Here is a 13910-nt window from a genome sequence, read left to right on the forward strand (position 1 = left end):
AGAGAACAGAGAGGATGAGGTTATGATATGATATATGGCATCATAAGTCTTTTATAATGTGCTTGTACACAATGTTTCTAGGCGCGACAAGACAAGGGAGGGAAGACAGAGGAAAACAAAAACAAACGATCTTACTAGGCCCTGTGTCATTCAGATTGTGCAAGTGTGATATCGCAAAGTGCAGGGGGGATGAAGAAAAAGAAGAAGGCGAAAATAAGGTGAAGGTAATGAGTAGGGCAGGAGAGAGCAGAGAGGTGGGGAGGAGCAGAGAGAAGGGGAGAGGGCATACATTGGAGAGCAGGAGGTGGAGAAGAAAAGGAAATGAAGGTGAGAAGGTTGAGAAGAAGAGGTGGTGAACTCAGAGAGGAGGGTAGGCAAAAGGAGGAACAGCAAGTTCAACAACCTTAAGACTCAATGCCATAAAGATATTTCTGCCTTGGTGGACAATGAGTCCCAGAATTTAGTATTACCAGTTGGTGGAGATAGGTCCTAAGACTAATCAGGAGGGGAAATGTGTTCTTAACATGGGGATCACCCAGCAAATCCTTTCCCAGCCCTTCCACCGGAAGGAGGATCTAAGGGTATTAGATGTAAGAAGCTGGTCAGAGAGTCCAGGTGGACTATTACAAGTTTATGTCAACTTCACAAGTGAAAATGGAAGGTTTCCAGACCATGGGAATGCCTGGGCCTCAAGCATTCATTGGGCCTCATTTGGAGTGTTGCGGTAAGGCAACAACGGCGCCGGTAGTGCTATCGGCGCTGTTGTTAACTCGCCACAACATTCCGAGTCCAGGCATGCAGAGTGGCACCCGCGAGCAGTACCGGATGGCAGCAATGGCCCCGTTGTTAACGGGGCCGTTGTTGCCATCCTACCCATTCCCATTGAGCCCTATGGGGGCTCAAATGGGAATGGGACTTACCGGGTCCGGGTCCCGCGAAAGGGAATTACCAGGCCCTACAAGGTCGGAATGGCCCAGTAATTCCCCTTTTGCGGGACCCAGACCCAAGTTTGGGGGTACCCTTGCCATTATTAAGGGCATGGCTACCTCCAAACTCGCAATGTGGACCATTGTATTGCAATTATGTTTCCTAGAGCTTATTTTGATAACAAAAACCTGATGTGTAACAATTATTTTCTTATCTTCCACACACGCATCATATTTCAATACTGATCTTTGTAATCAAATGTTAGATCAAGCAATTTAATCCATTATACATTTAACAAAAGATTAAGGAACAATAATGGTACCGCTGAGATGTATTTCGTGCACACCTGTGCTTTCCCATGTGAAGAAAATGGTAAAATAGATAAAAAGAAGAAAACCTGGGTTCGTTTCTGTTGTCTGATACTTTTTACAACATATCTCACTGTTGTTTTAAATAAAACGTTATCATAGTTTGTACTCTTCATTGTTGATCAATACATTTTTTTAACATTAAGGGAAAGGTGTCTATTGAGATGGTGGTGAACAGTGAGGAGATGTTTAAAGAGAAGTGTGACCAGAGTAGAGAGATGAGCCCAGAGAATCACCAGGAGCAGTAGTCACAGAACTCCTCCAACACATCGAAGCCAATAACCGCCTTCAGTCCTACGAATCTGGCTTCAGACCCAGATGCAGCACAGAAATGGCTACCATCACAGTGTTCGGTGATGCCCTTAAAATCCTTGATGCTGGCCATCCTTGCCACCTAGCTCTCCTTGACCTCTTAGCAGCATTTGACACAGTAAACCACCCGACACTCTCTGACAATCTACATCACTACATGGGGATCAGCGAGATCGTCCTCAGCTGGTTCAAATCCCACTGTGTCAACTGCTAACCGTTCATACAAATGGATTTTTCCAGATCACCAACTCTACCCATTGCCTGTGGAGTCCGGCAAGGATACATCCTGTCCCCTGTGATCTTCAATTTTTGCATGGAACCACTCAGAACCCTCATCTTTCCACATAACATCCACATGCACCAATACGCAGATGAAACACAGATCTACCTCAAGATATCCTTCATAGAAGACATCCACAGGCTCATGACTTGTCTCACATTGTCCAGTGCCTACCTGAAGCTCAACCCCTCCAAGACCGAAGTCCTACTGCTGACCAACAACACAGCACAGCCTGAATTCCAGACCTGGCTCTTTGCTGGGAACCTTGAGGGACACACACCCCAAGTGGCCCCCTGTGTCAGGTTCCTTGGGTTCAACATCGACAGACACCTCCCGTTCAAACAGCATATAGCAAGGAAGATACAAACGGCCTGGTACCAACTTTCTCTCCTGCGGACAATCAAGCCCTTCATCCCAGAAAAGAACTTCAGATCTGCTGTCCAAACCTTGGTTCTCTCGCCCACCTTGATGGTGGCAATGCCCTTTTGGAAGGCTTCCTGGCGACTACCCTGGCACCATGAAATGTGTCCTGCATGCTGCAGCAAGACTTATTGAAGTACTCCACAAATTCAACCACTTCACTCTGACCCTCATTGAACTGCACTGGCTCACACTGCAAGCCCGAATCATCTTCAAATCCTGTTGCATCATCTGCGAGGCTGTCATCCAGAAGTCTCCAAGTTACCTCACTGAGAAACTCAGCACCTCCAGAGGCCTGCAATCTACCAGAAATAAGGAAATGTGCAGACTTGAATTATGACAGTGCAGGAAAAGAGCCAGAAGACAGGCCTTCTCTGTCTACACTCCAAGACTCTGGAACCTCCTCCCGATCAACATCAGACTTGCCCAATCATTTCTACAGTTCAGGAAAGAGCTCAAGACCTTACTCTCCATAACACCTAGGGACAAACACCCTGCACTCCCCACCCTACCTGAGACTTCGTGATCTGCTTCCCACTTTTTTTCCCCCTTTGCTGCCAATTGCCCAACCTCGCCCGTTAGCTCCCAACTCCTTTTTCCTCTGCTTCCCTCACTGTGTTCTTCCCCCTATGTTTGTAAAGTGCTCCAGTGCTTCCCAAAGTTAGGTCTGCGCTCATTTAATACCATAATAATAATAATAATAATAATAATAATATAATAATAATATAATAAAGAGAAGGGGGGAGGAATAGAAGATCAGCAGGAAACTATAAGAGCAGGAGGAGAATGAGAAAAGAGGCAAAGAGAAGCATGGGACAGGTAGAGGAATGAGCCCCAGTCAAGGACACGAGGAGGTGCAGGAATATATATCAGGAAGTAATAAGAGGCGGTCCCCACGGTACAAGCTGTTGGCAGGAGGTTGAGCAGGACAGATTGATTGGGATGGACGGCTGTACAACCAGGACCCTAGAATGGAGAGGTGGTTAAAGGACCAGGGAGGGCACTGTAAAGTCACATAGCGAGGGGGAGGGGCTATCTCCCGTTCTTTGGGCAATGTTCAGAACAGTGCCTGAATAGGGTCAGAAACCATACCAGTGAAGAGGGAAAATCTGAGTGTCCCACCCCTCCCGATGGGCTGCCCAACCGGAAGAAGCACACCCGACAGATTAACCATCGACCATATGAGGTTGCACCAATCCCCACTGCTCTGAGCATAAGCACGCACCACGAACGGTACCCAGCCACCCGACCATACAACCCTGCGGTGGTACGAACTTTATTCAATCCAAACAACGACAACCAAGACCGAGCTGGAGATGATTTCATGGCCCGATTCGATTGAGGTTCCCGCAAGCCATGCTGCAGGTCGTTAGAGATGCCATGACGACATAGCCTCGTCAGACAGGAAGCACACGTGCAACCTGCACAGTCGGGACACTCACAAACCAATCCACACAAAGAACATACGCGTACAGTTCTATGAGCTAAAGGACAGTGACATATACATACTGTCTGCATGTTTATTATTTTGCCACATAGGCTTGCTACAGTACCGCGGAAACGCAAGATGCCAGAAGAGCTTGTGTATATGCTTGCAGAAGCTACACGCTATTAACTCTATGGATAGACAGGAGCACTCAAGGGGCCTGACTGACCGTGACATGCCTTTAACCTATGACCAAATGCGTCGAATGAATAACCGGAACTGAAGTAGGCCTTAGGCAAATCCAGCAAACTAGAATTGTCTCACAGAAATCCCAAGCCGCAAGATGCTGTGCAAAGCAGAATAGCCTGGCTGGGGCAGCAGCCGCCAAGGCCACGATGTTGCAAGTGACATTCTTCACCCACCGCACCACGATGAGCCCAGCTACAGGAGAGAATACCCCAAGCTAAAATACAAATCGGCCTCACCAGCGGTCTCCTCACACGTGATCCGGCCGACCTGACATGATGCCAAGGCCTGGAAGCTAGGAAGACGCACTCGTCTCACGTCTGGGACAAAGCTTGCAACAAATTGCAAAAATCCATCTACAACATGCGCTGGGAATCGACCGCTCTCATGGCATTAGTAAAAGCACCCCATTGTTACACACTGTCACATAGTCACAGTACGTAAGCAGGTGTCTTGCGGGCTGGGAACAAGACTTGGGGGCCCCTGGCCTGACGAATGAGGACACTGGGGGATAGGGGCTGGTGGCGGGAATCCACAGCCAATCATGGGGGCCTCTAATGTAACAGTTTTCAGGTAACAATTTCTAGGGACAACCCAAGTATACCACCTGACATGTATCCACCACTAACAACGCACACTATATGTTCATATACTGGACCTACCACTTTGGGAGCCAACCCGGAATGGTGTTAGGTCCGGGGAAGGATTTTAGTAAGTGACACCAATTGTGACATCACAAGTGTACAAAAGTGGCCTGGAAGCCCAGAATCGGCAAGATGTGCCTGGACTGGATTTTGCCCCATGCGTATGATCCCTGCTTGTTTACTTTAATAAAACAGCAGTAACGCTTTGCTCCTTGTGTGGACCTCGACTTCTTTGGGACATTGGAAGGAGTTAGGGCCTTCCGAGAGCTGGAGGTCCGCAGACCCTAGGTACGGCTCTGCTGACCCCAGAATTGACCCTAACAAGTTGGAGGCCCCAGCAAGATCGTTTGTGATGTCGGCTTGGCAAGGTGCTACTTCCTCCGCCGTCAGACCCCGGAGGACTGGAGGACCCTCGCGAATTGCGACACAACCGGACAGCGCAACCGCAGATTGGCCGTTGGGAGCACTCTGCGCTAGCTGTGAGGCTACAGGGGGCCAAACACACTGAAGAGGTGTGCCGGGTGGCAGCAGCCCCAGTCGAGGCGGGATATGCCGTGCAAGGTGTAAGGCCGCAGGGGGCCGTAGACATTGAAGGAGTGTGCCGGATCGCGGCAGCTCGGTAAAGGCGGGGCGGAACGAGAGTATGCCTCACAAGGGGTGTGGCTGTTAAGAGCCACTTGTATTGCTAATTGAACGTTGAACTGCATAACCCATAAATTTTCTATCCTTCTCCTGGAAAGTCGAAATCCTCAACTTGAGGTCAGGTAAAATTACGAGTGAAAGCAATGATGTACCACGGGGGCAGGGGCGTAGTACCATACGGGGCCCACGTGACTGCAATTACCCCAATCCAGCACATTTGTAAGACACTGCCCGTCTACAAGGACAGAATAGTGAATTGTAGCGTAGAATGGACAAAGGGTACGGATGGGAAAATAACGGTACCATGGCCACCTAACGGCAGTTTCTCAAAGGACATATTACAGTCGCTGCTCACTTACCAACACACTACATACAAAGGGAAGAAGTTAGCCAATCGCATGGAGATATTCGAGCTCTGGCGAAGATTTCAGGGGTATTATCCTGGGATGATGAGTGTACAGGAGGTAAGAGAAGGTGGAGGTGAGTCCTGTGCTCTGCCACCTGCACCTCCCAGTGTTTTCTCAGATGACATGGAGGAGGAGGAGGAGGAGGAGGAGGAGCAGGCATTATACAAATTGCAAATTGCAGGCATGCAGTATGGGAGGCACTAAGGACACAATACCCTGACACGTCAGGCATAGGGGCAATTATGTCACGCAAGATGCGTGATGATGAGGATCCCGTTAGCTACATTCAAGAGATTCAAGAGCTTTGGCTCCTTGAAACTTGAGAGCCATGGGACAAAACAATAGCTATCTTCTATCACATTTTAATACAAGGGCTTCCAGAGCCAGTGCAATGACAACTGAAGAAATTGGTAGGAATGGAAGCAAAGGCATGGTCAGAAATATAGCTAACAATAGTGCACCATTGTAGATTATGGCAAGAGAAGATGAAACAAAAGGTGGAGGATAGAAAAGTAGACAAAGCTAAATTAGTGCAGAAGAAATTGTCAAAATATGCTTTAGAGGGAGCAGTAATCACCAGCCCTGCACCACAAACTCAGACAGCAGTGTCCCAACCGGTGTCCAGTCATAATTTCGAAAACATAATTTCGAAAGTCAAAAAAGTCGAATCAAAAATGTGGAAAAAAAAAATGTCGAATTGTTTTTTTTTTCGATATTTTTTTTTGGGCTCTAGTTTCTGTGAAAAAAATAGGTAAAAATAAAAAAAAAAAGGGAGTTGGGGGGGAACCCCCATTTCGAAAAAAAACGTCATTAAATAAAAATTCGACATTTTTTTTTTCGACATTTTTTTCGACTTTTTGACTTTCGAATATTTTGTATTCGAAATTATGTCTATGAACCGTCCCAACCCCAACCACAGCTCCAGCAGCAGCTGCCACAATATAACACAGCTCAACAATACCAGACACCCATGTGGGGGGAATATATGAATATGGGCGGATACCAACCAAACTTTAGAGGAAGGGGAGGGTTTTTTAGGGGACGGGGCTTCGGGCCGCCAGCACACCATCCCGGGGGTGGGTTCCGGAGCTAACCACAGCAGGGATTGCAAGGCCAAGGGGAGGTAGGAGGAGGATTCCCATGGCAGGCGCGAGAACCACCCCAATGCTGGACGTGCGGACAGTTAGGTCACACATCTTGCACGTGCAGATACAGAGCAATACAACAAGGGTGCAGTGAGCAAGGACAACAAAACTACCAAGGAGGCCAGGCCAGGTACTATCCGCAGGCAGGGCAGCAGCCAATGCCACAACAGCAAAGCATACCCCAGCCGCAGACACAAAACTAAGCGGTACCAGGTACATCACCACAACAACCACAACAAACACAACAACAACCACCACAACATATACAAACAGCACAGCAACTGACGCAGTTACAGGACAACGTACAGCAACCAATGGAGACTGCAGCGGTGGTGCCAGTGACGAAAATGGGAGGAGTTACAGTAATGGGACACAACCCTTACACTGGGAATGGACATTCCCTATACCCACAAAAAAAGGACAGCCCACAGACTACCTTCCTGTGTCCCATCCTATCGGCAACACCTAACACTGCGGAGGAACCTTGCATAAAAGTGGCGATAGGTGACAAAACGTTTTCCTTTCTGGTCGACACAGGGGCCACCAGGTCATGCGTACAGAAATGGAAATACACATTGTCATGCTATGCCATGAACACCCAAGGATTTTCTGGGGCTCGAGAAGTGGTCCATTCACTGATAACATCTCGTTATTTATAGGAGATCATGACTTATCACTACCCTTACTTTACTCTAAACACGCGCCTGTAAACATCTTGGGACATGACATAACGAGTAGACTGAACATGACCATCTCTTTCACAGACCAGAGTACAGTGTGCTCCACACCAGGCATACACATGCTCACAGCAAGGCAAATACTTCAAAATACTTCAAAAGTACATTGGCAAAAGCGTACAGAGGGGGAGCCAGTAGACCCCAAAGTATTTCAGTATGGGACAGACATGGCACTAGCATGGTTACCTGTGATCGCAGGGAAAGTGTGGAGAAGGCCAGGTGAGTATCTCTTTAGGCCTGAGATGCCAACAGACGAGAAGGAAGGAACTTTTGTATCAATAGATATAGCAGGAATAGTGGCGAGAGAGGATTGGATTGCAGCACACGCCCTAGGCGATGAAGGAAAGGCATGGAGGACAGTAATAGCACAATCAGAGGGTGTCGATTGACCCAAGTATCAGACGAGGAAACTTTCACACAAGAAAAAGGAGAAAGCAAGATGATGCTAGGGATGAGTGTGTACTTTTGGCTGTGATTAACATACAGGGAAGTGGCCCAGAAAATGGCAATGTCATTGGAAGAACTCTTCCCTGCACCACCCCACTTCTGAGAGGAAGACTTAGCAAAGGTACCCACTTCACAACAAGTCCCTACGATGTAGGGTGCATTACAAGCATAGGGGGAGTGAAAATTAAACTGAGAAAAGGAGCAATTCTGCCCAGAGTTAGACAATACCCACTGTCGAAGGAAGCAGATGAGGGCCTTTATGAGACAATAAGCGCCCTCATAGAAAGAGGCATCCTGGTCCCATCAGAATTCCCCTGCAACACTGCTGTGTACCGCGTTCGCAAGGCTAACGGGGTTCATGGCATTTCATACAAGATTTGAGACCCCTCAACTGTATTTTGGAAGCAGAATACCCAGTAGCGGCTAACCTGGCCACAATACTCTGCAGCATTCCAGCTGAGGCTAGACGGTTCACTGTGATTGACCTCAAAAACACCTTTTTCTCGATACCACTGCACCCAGATTCACAAGATCTAACAAGCTTCATGTACTGCAACACAAAGTGGAAACACACCAGATTGCCCCAAGGGTACCGTGAGTCACCATCCATATTTAACAGGGTAATCCAGATGGACCTAGGCAACACTGAGACATAGAGTACGATTCTACAATATGTGGCTGATATCCACATCTGCAGCACCACAGAATCTGGGTGCCAGAAGGACTTGGTTAAGATGCACACTGTATTAGCAGAAAAAGGATACAAGGTAGACAAGGCAAAGCTGCAATACTGCCAGGAGGAGGTTCTATACATAGGCCAACTAATATCTCAAAAGGACAGGCACATAGCACCACAGAGGGCACAGGCAATAGTCAACACCACAACCAAAAACAGTACGAGAATTACAACAATTCCTTGGTCTATGCAATTATTGTAGAGAATGGGTATTTGACTACAGCGCCTACACAGGCCCTCTGCTTACAGCCCTCAAAGAAGCCCAAAGGGGAGAGAAGAAGCTGGGGTGGACACCGGAAATGACAGACGCGTTCAATGAATTAAAAGAAGCAATATCAACAGCACCAGTCCTGGGTACCCCCGATTATAAAACAATTATTTTTTATATTCTCACACTCTGATGGAGTGGTAATCAAAGCAGTACTCACAAAAGGACAAGCCTGGGCCACAAATCAATTGCATACTACAGCCGGCCACTAGACCCAGTAATGATGGGGCATTTCCCATGCGAACAGCACTTGGCTGCTGCAGCTTTCACAGTAGAAAAACCATCATCCATAACAATCGGTTGTTCCACAACACTTTATGTGGAGCACACCCTCTTTGCGATTCTGCACAAGCCAAAAAGCACACTGACAACACAGTGAGCAGGATACGAAATTATCCTCTCACAATCTGAGCTAAAGATAGTGAGGTGCAAGAATGTCAACCCAGCACACTTCCTGGCAGAAGAATTTGAAGAAGTAGAATATGTCCATAATTGTACAAAAACTAATGAGTACTACTCAGAGACACGCAAAGTAGAGGAAGATGCACCTGAGGGGGGAGAGGTGCTTCATATTGATGCATCTTCAACAATTGATCAAGATGATGGGGTGATAAGACCAGGGGCAGCAGTGGTAAGATTAAGAGAGGACTGGTCAAGCAAGGTGGTAAAATGTGTTAAATTGCCTCCCCAATACTCGGCTCAAGCAGCAGAACTAGTTGCCTTGATATTAGCTTGCAGGGAAAGTGAGGGGAAAAGGGTCACTATCTATTCGGACAGTGCATACATAACCTCAACAATACATTCCGGCCTAGCAAGATGGTTAAGAAGGGGGTTCAGAAGTGCAGATGGCACACCATTACAACATGCTCTTCTACTAGGGGAACTAATCTAATAGAGGTTGTAACATACCCGACAGAACTCACATTAGTGAAGTGCCAAGCACACACTAATGGAGAAGACCCGATATCAAAAGGGAATGAAGCAGCAGAATTCTATGCAAAACACGCCTCCTATTTTGGAGAAGTGTGGGACCTCCAAGAAAAACAAAAAGAGAGGGGAGGTACGAGACAGATGCTAATGGAAGAAGGTTTTAACCACCTACCACAGACACAGGTAATGGAACTGCAGGCAGCAGCCCAACGACAGAAACAGAACTCTGGGTAAAAAGAGGGTGCTCAATGTCCCCTACAGATGCCCTGTGGAGGCAAAACAATACAGGGAAAGTAGTTATGCCCCTTGCTTTATTAGAGATAGCATTAACACAACTACACCTTCCTGCACACATAGGGAAAGAGGTGATTGCAGCACGCATTGGAGAATCATAGTTCTGCCCTGAGTTACATGCCCATGTAAGAAATTTCATTGGCAATTGCCTAACTTACAAACAATTTTCCGCCGGCCACCCATTTAAGGTGATCAAAGGAGTAATACCCCGGCCCAAAGGTCCCTTCTTACATCTGCACATCGACTATGTCGATATGATCAACATATGCCAAGGCTACCGCTACATGATTGTGGGGGTTTGCCCCTTTTCAAGGTGGATAGAGGCGGGCCCATGTTCGCATGCAGATGCCCTTAGGGCGGCCAGATTTCTGGTTAGAGAGGTATTCCCAAGGTGGGGCGTCTGCATGGTCCTTCGGTCTGACAATGGTCCCCATTTTGCAAATGAATTATTCCAGCATATTACCACATTGTTGGGGATAAAACATAAGTTCTCATGTGCATATCACCCGCAGGCCAATGGTGTCTGTGAATGCCTCAACTGACTCCTTAAAGAGAGTATAGCCAAAACACAGCAAAGTACTAAAAAGAACAGGCTTTGCTGCCTGCCCCAGGCTCTGTTTGAGCTGCAGAACAAACCCAGGTCAGACCACCACCTCACACCCCACGAGGTGGTGACTGGATGCCAAATGCACCTCCCATTAGCTCCACCCACAAGGGTCATCAAAGATTGTGACGGGACAGCAGACATTTTTGCCACTGAAATGCATGAATATGTTAATTCACTTGTTTCTAGTGCTTCTTTTATCTCTCAACAGATCCAACAGACACAGGGGAGGTCGGAGAACGATAGGCAAGAAACAGACAACACTCAAGAGCCCACAAAAGAACTGCCCATTAAAAAAGCAGACCAGGTGCTCCTAAATAACTATTTGAGAAACTGGAATTCACCCATATTTACAGGGCCGCACATAGTTGAAGCAGTCGTAGATAGGGCAGTCAAACTTAAAAATAAAACTGTTTGGCATCATCTCCACGACGTCAAGCCCTACAAAGCATCGGCCTCGCCACAACACACCATCGACAGGGCCAAGGCTAAAGCAACGACAGACACACAAGATAGCAGCAGTACCCCACTAGCAATAACTTCAAATGTAGATACTTCCATGAACACAAGTGAGCGAGAGTGTATCAATCACCCTATGATGAGACGCTCACAAGCACTTGATCCCCCCCATGGACTCACTGATTTTAACTGAATATATAAACTGAACATTGCTATTAAATGATACAGAGTTCTACAGGAAATACCCACGGAAAAGATGAAGAATGTCCTGATGTAGATACGACCATACAGCACGCACAATCTCATTAGGAATACACTGTGTTAACACTGTTTTAGCATATTCTCTTTTTATCCGCACATGCAGGGTTCTGCGTTTAATAAATGTATATGAATTAATGTTAGACATAGGGTGAAAAGTGATTTAGATGTTACCCCCCCCATTGAACACCCTGAAGCACTGTCTCGCCAATGTATTCATGCTCTACGAAGGCCCATACACTCAAAACCAAGGCCACCACGTGTATATTACAATGCATTTATAGAGTACATAGCCCAAACGTACCCACAACTCCACCATGCCCTACCCATACTTAGAAACAGATCCATACGGAAAATTTGGGAGTAGTTATTAGCATGGTCATTGAATGATTATTTAGTGAACCGGGTTTGAAGTACTTATATATACTAACCTCATAGCGCTTTTTATTGCGAGTTTCAGGCAGGCAACTTCATCACCTCATCAACACCTGGACAGGGTGGTAAGTATATATATATATATATATATATATATATATATATATATATATATATATATTTTTTTTTTTTTTTCATGGCTGTGATAATAAAACTTATTCTGACAACCGTGTGGCTAATGCTGTCCACGGGATTACTAGCCACTGTCATTTGGCAGCTGTATACCGCTCTGCTTGTCTCTGCAACCCCTGATACTAACACTTCCCCTACCCAAGCTGCAAGGAGCACTGTGTCAGGTGCTGTGACCAGCATGGATGAAAAGGTAAGAAGAGGTAAGCGTAGTGCTGGTACTGATGTTAATGGGGTTGACACATATCTCACTCGTACGGCACACATCACAAACAACGTGTGGTACAAACACATGTTGATAATTGGTAAGGACACCACACGGGACAGCTGCTATGTCTGCTCATTGATCCCATATGCCATGAGCGCTTCCAGGACCTTCGTAGCTACAGAAATACCAGCAACGATGGAACAATGTCTCCTATATCTCGCACTGTTCCAGACATGAGGGAGTTTCCAAGGGAAAACAGCAACACTCCGGTGGAGATCAAAGGCAACATACCCGTAAGAGGATAGCTTCATTAAAACTCTGCCTATGTTCGACAATTACTGACAACACACCCAAGCACTACGCTACATAAAAGACAGCCCAGAGAAAGGGGAAACGAAGGAAGTGACATTGGACTACCTGCCTTGCAAATGGAACGCCAGGGAAACAAGCAGAGAACTCGGTTGCTGGGAGCGTCCCCGGATGTTGGTGTTTGGAAAATTATATACTAAAGAAGGCTCAGTAGATGGAGTGGTGGGAAGTAAGCCGTTAACGCTGACAAAAGCTGCAGTAAACAAGGTCCAGGAAGAAAATGACAAATGTCTCAAGGAATGGGCCAGGAGCGCAATCTTGCTGACATGGCTGAATAAGGGAGATGGACCATTAACAATTATCCCTCTAACAACACCAACATTATGCTACCAACACGACAGGGATATTGAAGTGGGGACAAATGAGGGATGCAGGCGGATAGAGAAGATAGGAAAAATGGGATCAGGCACAGCAGTACTAATGGATCATTATTGGGCCTGTGGGTCAAAAGCATACGACAAACTACCACTGAACTGGAGAGGGATTTGCTCCCTGGCACATGTCAACATACCCTTGCTGGTAGTATCTAAGAAACATGTCAAAATAGAGTACTTCCCGAAAATGGATGAAGGCAACAGAAGAAGGAAGAGGTCGTTATCCTCAGCTGAACTACCACCAGGCAACAACACCACCAAAGATGGCAAATTACGGAGAGTAAAACGACAAGGAAATTACCTGTGGGGCAAATTGGAAACTGCTCTTGACGAAATACCACCATCACATCGGCTGTTCAGCAGGACTGCCATGTTCTTCTAGGCGATAATACATCCCGGGTTCCAAACATACGCAAATGCAAAATGGCTCCAAATAACATGCAAGGGAGGACCATGCAAATATTCTCTGACTCGGCCTCCGCCTCACCCACCATCATGCTATGTGGGGTACCACAAGGATCCTGCCTCTCTCCCACTCTCTACAACATCTTTACTCACCCTCTCTTTCTCATCCTTGACGCACTGGGTATCTCCTACACTAACTACGTGGATGATACCCAGATCCTCCTCACTCTCACAGGCAACTATGACACAGACTCCACAACACTCAACAACATCTACAACAATATCCAGGCATGAATGGCAGCCAACAGACTGTGCCTCAACTCTGATGAGACAGAACTTCTTCTGGTAACATCCTCTGACACACTTAAAAACCTCGACACACAGTTTAGCCACTTCACCATTGACTCTATTAAAATCCCTGTATCTGACACCGAGAAAAC

This window comes from Ambystoma mexicanum, chromosome 6p (genome assembly GCF_040938575.1).
Source record: "Ambystoma mexicanum isolate Mex_15411 chromosome 6p, UKY_AmexF1_1, whole genome shotgun sequence".
In the NCBI taxonomy this organism is placed as follows: domain Eukaryota; kingdom Metazoa; phylum Chordata; class Amphibia; order Caudata; family Ambystomatidae; genus Ambystoma; species Ambystoma mexicanum.